The sequence below is a fragment of the Haliaeetus leucocephalus genome, unplaced genomic scaffold (assembly GCF_000737465.1).
Source record: "Haliaeetus leucocephalus isolate CR32 unplaced genomic scaffold, Haliaeetus_leucocephalus-4.0 Scaffold722, whole genome shotgun sequence".
Lineage (NCBI taxonomy): Eukaryota > Metazoa > Chordata > Aves > Accipitriformes > Accipitridae > Haliaeetus > Haliaeetus leucocephalus.
The window spans coordinates 2,288,677-2,296,090 of NW_010973158.1; positions in this window are offsets into that span (position 1 = coordinate 2,288,677).

The following is a 7,414-nucleotide window of genomic DNA, read 5'->3' on the forward strand; positions in this document are numbered from 1 at the left end:
AGACAAGTAGGAAAAAAAACTTGACTTAAAGCGCAAATAAGAAATTGAAGATAAGATGATGAGAAAACGCACAGGAGACTTCAAAAAAGCAAGTGCAGTGGTGCAAAGCCTTTTGATATGATATCATGTGTAGTGCATTGAAGGGCAAAAGGAGACAAACCGCTGCCAAGAGCACAGGGAGAAGATTAGGAGAGAAACTTAGGACAGATAAACAGATACTCTGAATGTCACCTAACCAGATCACTGGATTTCTTGAGATTCAAAGCACTGAACAAAATCTGTGTTAGAAGCAAGAGAAAAATCTAACTTTCTGATAGGTTATCTAGGTGATAGGTGATGAAACAGTGGTATAAAGTGAAACAGAGAATTCATATAACATGCTGTTAGAGATAAAATTCAGGAACATCTTCCACTGCTACTGCCCAACACAGGTTTTACATAAATTCAATCTAGAGAACATACGAACAACTGGGAGCCAATCTCAGCACTCTCACTCACTTCCTACCCCAGCTCTCCATTAAAAAGTGAGATTATATTTTACTAATAATGGATCAAGTTAATCCCAGGAGATCCTCACCACATTCTGTCCCCAGCTGTGTGGGTCACATATTGTACTTTTCAGCGTATGTCTCCAAAATTCAGTACTGCTCACACATTTGTATAAAAAGTTTCAGTGCACTAGTCAATGCTACATTTATACTTAAGCTAAAAGGAGTTGGGATACTTTTAGAACAAAAGAAATCCAAAAGACAGACATCCACACAGTGATTAATACCATTCTAAATATGGATATATTCCATAGATTAACAGATTTCAATCCAGAAAAATTCATCTAGTAGTAATTCTAATGCATTATTTATATCCTCCTAAACCAGCTTACTTTTAGAAACCAGATTGGTCTGTTGCGCTGTGCTGCAGAGGGAAACAACAACATATTGCCACAGCAACTACAAAAATGGCGTTCTGCTTTTCAGTTTAGTAGTTCCCAGTAGAAGAGATTTGATCATCCAGAAGAAATCTGTTTCTGTTCAGCATTTTTTCTAATGAACAAAACCAAAATTCAGTTTGCTAGTATACCAAAATCAGCATTCCTCTTCACTGTAACATAACTAACGTTCTCATTTCAGTCTGGATTTTGGACCCACCACAAGGGGAGTACTACTTAACAGTATAAGCCGTGTCATTATGCAGCCAAGAGGAATTACCAGGTCTGCCTGTATCGAATCTTCAAACAATCTCTTTACATATCTTTTCATATAACCTTGGCTAGTTGAGCACCAAACCCACTTAACACCTGGAAAAAATGCAAATAAAAAACCCCATAGACAATTGTCTACATGCAATGCTACATTTTTTCTTTGCTGTTCTAGAATCCTACTTTTCCCATGTTGTCAATAAAACAAACAAGCAGTTCTCTAAAACACAGAAAATCTGCCAACTCTACTGCTAACAGGGAAGAATATACTGCTTCTATAAGGTGCAAGATTAAGTCTCTGTGATCTTAACAGGTACAAGTATATTTAGTATGCATCAGACTTTAGGAATATAAGCAAATTAATCTGACTGAAGAACAGCAGGTCCTATCTAGGACATATTGCTTCTAGATGTGCCAGTGCTGGCATGTCAGCTACCACAGGGCTTGGTTTCTACAGACTTTTGTTTTATGACTGATATTTTTTCCTTTTGCAAAGTTCATGCACAGCATTTCCCACATTAGAGCACTTAAGAGTCTCCTATAATTATCTACCTTCCTGAAATTTCCTAAATATGAGCAGTTACCTGAAGATAAAACTTAACACAACACAAATTGTGGCTGAAATGAACAAAGAAGGTAAAAAATATTGAGTAAACACACAAAAAAGGAAAAATGTAAGTTTGTTTCCATATGAATGACAGTTTTTACCTTTTTCCAGAATCTCGGGTGTAATGTTTTGTTCTAATCATACACGCCTTTTTTTTTAACAACAAACCTTCTGCTATATCCAATTGGAAAACAGTCAGAATGCTCCTGAATCATCTACTCTTTCCAATTCAGAGAGCCCACTGAATGTAACACACCACACTGCAGGGTTTCTTTCACTGTTTCATGTTTTTCTTCCTTCACCATGTCTGCAGTCAAGCTCTTTTTCATGTTTTAATGAATGTTCTTTGCTCTATTTCTTATGAATTAAATAGCTTTCTCTGACTTATTTTTTTAAACAGTGGATTGCTTCGCATGAAAATGAATATGACAAGAATAATAGTGGAGTAAGCACACAGTTGGAGTTTTGTTTTTCCAGTAAAGTACATTTCAGAGTTGCACTGTAATTCTAACTGTCCTCTTCCTGAGACATACTAATTTTAATCTGCAAAGGGAAGTTAAGATATTCTAAACTAGATTTATTTGAATCTTCTAATTTTACTTTTTTGAAAAGTCCATGAATTTTTTTCTTTTTTTTTTATTAGACATTTCTTCATTTTCTATAGAGCTTTTACCAAATTATGAATTAAAATTTTTGCATTTATGGAAGAATTAAAGCATCATCTTTCTTGACCAGTTGCTTCCTCTCAGTCTCCCTTAGCTAAGATCACATTTTAGTTGTCAAGCTGTTAGCTAATTATTTGCAATTTGCTTCAGACTCTGTATTAGCAGTGCACTTTAGCAAAAAGTCTAAATCACAATCAAAACTCAAAATGGCTTTTAAAAACTACTGAACAAAATATAAATTAAATAGATAATGCCATTAAAAGTTGGGAGAAGCATCAAATTATTTATTTCTTTGAGTAGTGTTCCTATGTATCGGGTTTGCATGGCAAGACTTTGGTAGCGGGGGGTCAGTTACAGGGGTGGCTTCTGCAAGAAGCTGCTAGAAGCTTCCCCTATAAAGCGAACGCCAGCCACCTCCAAGTCATCAGCGCCCATCAGAGCCCATCAGCGACAGTGGTAGTACCTTTGGGATAACAGATTTAAGAAGGGGAAAAAAAGCAGCAATTGCAGCCGGGAGAGAGGAGTGAGAATATGTGAGAAACAACTCTGCAGAGACCAAGGTCAGTGAAGAAGAGGGGAAGGAGGTGCTCCAGATGCTGGAGCAGAGATTCCCCTGCAGCCCGTGGGGAAGACCATGGTGAGGCAGGTTGTCCCCCTGCAGCCCATGGGGGTCCACGGTGGAGCAGATATCCACCTGCAGCCTGTGGAGGACCCCACGCCGGAGCAGGTGGGTGCCCAAAGGAGGCTGTGACCCCTTGGGAAGCCCACGCTGGAGCAGGTTTTCTGGCAGGACCTGTGTCTCCACAGGGGACCCACGCTGGAACAGTCTGTGCCTGAAGGACTGCAGCCCATGGAAGGGACCCACGCTGAAGCAGTTTGTGAAGGACTGCAGTCTGTGGGAAGGACCGCCATTGGAGGAGTTCATGGAGGACTGTCTCCCATGGGAGGGACCCCACGCTGGAGCAGGGGAAGAGTGTGAGGAGGAAGGATTGGCAGAGACAATGTGTGATGAACTGACCACAACCCCAATTCCCCATCCCCCTGTGCTGCTGGTGGGGAGGAGGAAGAGAAAATCAGGAGTGGAGTTGAGCCGGGAAGGAGGGAGGGGTGGGGGGAAGGTACTTTAAGATTGGTTTTACTTCTCATTACCCTACTCTGATTTGATTGGTAATAAATTAACCTAATTTCCCCAAGTTGAGTCTGTTTTGCCCATGACAATAATTGGTGAGTGATCTTTCCCTGTCCTTGTCTTGACCCATGATCCTTTTGTTATACTTTCTCCCCCTCTTCAGCTGAGGAGAGGAGTGATAGAGCGGCTTGGTGGGCCCCGTGCATCCACCCAGGGTCAAACCCCTGCATCATCTCCCTTGGCAGACAGTCCTGAAGGGCAAAGGGGTCCAGGAGGGACGGACATTCTTTAAGAAGGAAATCTTAATGGCTCAGGACCAGGCTATTCCCATGCACCACAAGACGAACCGCCAAGGAAGATGACCGGCCTGGCTGAACAGGGATCTTTTGCTAGGACTCAAGAAAAAAAGGAGAGTTTATCATCTCTGGAAGAAAGGGCAGGCAACTCAGGAGGAGTACAGGGATCTTGTTAGGTCATGCAGAGAGAAAATTGGAAAGGCAAAAGCTCAGTTAGAACTCAGTCTGGCCACTATTGTAAGAGACAACAAAAAACGTTTTTACAAATATTTTAACAATAAAAAGAGAGCCAAGGAGAATATCTATCGTTTAATGGATACAGAAGAGAACATAGCCTTTTCCTCATCTCTGGTGGCAGAGGTACTTAATGCCTTCTTTGCCTGAGTCTTTAATAGTGAGACCAGTTATCCTCAGGGTACTCTGCCCCCTGAGCTGGAAGGCAAGGACGAAGAGCAGAATATACCCCCCTTAATCCAGGAGGAAATAGTTAGTGACCTACTACACCATCTGGACACTCACAAATCTATGGGACCAGACAGGATCCATCCAAGAGTACTGAGGGAACTGGCGGAGGTGCTTGCCAAGCCGCTCTCCATCATCTACCACCAATCCTGGTCAATGGGGGAGGTCCCAGACAACTGGAGGCTTGCCCATGTGATGCCCATTTACAAGAAGGGTTGGAGGGATGATATGGGGAACTACAGGCCTGTCAGCTTGACCTCGGTACCAGGGAAGATTATGGAACAGTTCGTCTTGAGAGCGTTCACACAGCATATACAGGACAACCAGGGGATCAGGCCCAGCCAGCATGAGTTCATGAAAGGCAGGTCGTGCTTGACCAACCTATCTCCTTCTATGACCAGGTGACCCGCCTAGTGGATGAGGGAAAGGCTGTGGATGTTGTCTACCTGGACTTCAGCAAGGCCTTTGACACTGTCTCTCATGGCATACTCCTTGAGAAGCTGGCGTCTCATGGCTTAGACAAGTGTACTCTTCACTGGGCGAAAAACTGGCTGGATGGACGAGCCCAAAGGGTTGTGATGAATGGAGTTAAATCCAGTTGGCAGCGGATCACAAGTGGTGTTCCCCAGGGCTCAGTTTTGAGGCCAGTTCTCTTTAATATCTTTATCAATGATCTGGACGAGGGGATCGAGTGCACCCTCAGTAAGTTCGCAGATGACACCAAGCTGGGCGGGAGTGTTGATCTGCTTGAGGGTAGGAAGGCTCTACAGAGGCATCTGGACAGGCTGGATCCATGGGCTGAGGCCAAGTGTACAAGGTTCAGCAAGGCCGAGTGCTGGGTCCTGCACTTGGGTCACAACAACCCCATGCAGCGCTACAGGCTTGGGGAAGAGTGGCTGGAAAGCTGCGTGATGGAAAAGGACCTGGGGGTGTTGGTCGACAGCCAGCTGAATATGAGCCAGCAGTGTGCCCAGGTGGTCAAGAAGGCCAACGGCATCCTGGCTGTATCAGAAATAGTGTGGCCAGCAGGAGCAGGGAGGTGGTTGTTCCCCTGTACTGGGCACTGGTGAGGCCGCACCTTGAGTCCTGTGTTCAGTTTTGGGCCCCTCACTACTGGAAAGACATGGAGGTGCTGGAGCGTGTCCAGAGAAGGGCAACCAAGTTGGTGAGAGGCCTGGAGCACAAGTCTTATGAGGAGCGGCTGAGGGAACTGGGGTTGTTTAGCCTGGAGAAAAGGAGGCTGAGGGGAGAACTTATTGCTCTCTACAACTGCCTGAAAGGAGATTGTAGTGAGGTGGGTGCTGGTCTCTTCTATCAAGTAACTAGTAATAGGATGAGAGGAAATGGCCTCAAGTTGCTGCAGGGGAGGTTTAGGTTGGTTATTAGAAGAAATTTCTTTACTGAAGGGGTTGTCAGGTATTGGACCAGGCTGCCCAGGGAAGTGGTGGAGTCACCATCCCTGGAGGTATTCAAAAAGTGCGTAGACAAGGCACTTCGGAACATGGTTTAGTGGGCATGGATGATGGTTAGACTCGATGATCGTGAAGGTCTTTTCCAACCTAAATGATTCTATGATTCTATAATTCTATCATAACACCAAACACGTGTTTGATTCTACATATTTCTACTAATCACACAAAATTGATTAGTAAAAGTAGTGCAAGCTCTCCTCACTCTGTACAAAGAAGAAAAGAAAATATGCAAAATATGAGAATAAGATCAGTTAAAATTTTTCAACTTTTTGAGCTACAAAAGATTTAGATTTGATTCACCTTTTGTCAAACTGCTGGATTTCTTTTATAAAGACTATGGGGAGGAAGCTTTACTTAATGAAGATGAATATGTTTGTTTCTGACCGATGGCACTTTAAAAAATGTGAGATCATTACTGAATCAGAATATTTCTTTTCTTCATGTTCACTATGTCCAAACGTTTTCTTGTTCATACTCTCCAGTCTTTAGAACCACATCAAACCTCCTAATGCTCAAATGAAAGGTGAAATAATTTTAATTAGAAACTTCATTGCAAATTACTAAGAATGGGAACTGACAGATTTCTAGCATCTTCACAAAAACAGACATACTCTTGAAAGAAAATTAAAAAAGAAAAAACCCCACACATTTCATCCCCCATAATTCTACATTGTATTAAACATGAAGCATGTTATTAGCTAAGTCACCTATAAAGGAAACCTTTCCCTTCTCATGCACAATCATTTTAATTTAGGTGTTGATATAAAGCATTAGGGAAGCACATGATACCAGAAGAAGCATTGTACCAAATAAAATCTTGGCAATACCGAGCTTTAAAAAATATATGTTGTCACAGCTTCAGCCATAAGGGTGTTAGATCATCACAAAGAAAACTTTTTGTTTTCTTTAACTTAAAGGTATAAGCTTGTACTTTGGATGTGAAAAAGATGTTCATATGCCCAAAAGATTGGCAACTTCTTCAGCTGTAACAGTAGATGCTATCCTTCCTTACATTTAATTCTGAAATGAAGTTACCATACAACAGCTCTTCAGTATTTTGCACTACTACATATAATAATTCATTTCACTGATTTGCTACTTTAATTTTTCCATTTCCTACTAGAATCACCGATTGCTTATCAACTTCAGAAACAATGTTTGTATGAAATCTATTCTGTTCTATTCTGTATGAGTGACATCTTTTTGATGCATACAGTGACTTCTACTTCTGTCACTGCCTGTAGTTTTACTTAAAATAGGTGAAGAAATGTAAAGAAAAAAAATTCTTTTCAGATAGCATTATTTTGTCCCAAATGCAGTTGTGAGGAAAAAAAAATGCATAGAATTGGATACCATAAAATTTAAAGGGGAGTCATGGCTGCGAAACCTCCATAGATACATTGACCACTACAAAGCATGAAGAAATACTTCTTTAAAAAAACAGGTGGGCAGCTTTAATTCTCCCAGATGTTAGGAATATCGTTTTTCCTGGGGGGAAAAAAAAAAAAATTAATTTGAAGAACCAAGCCCTGCACTCTACTTAAATCTCCGTGCAAGCAGCATTTAATTTACCTCAGTTTATATGTAT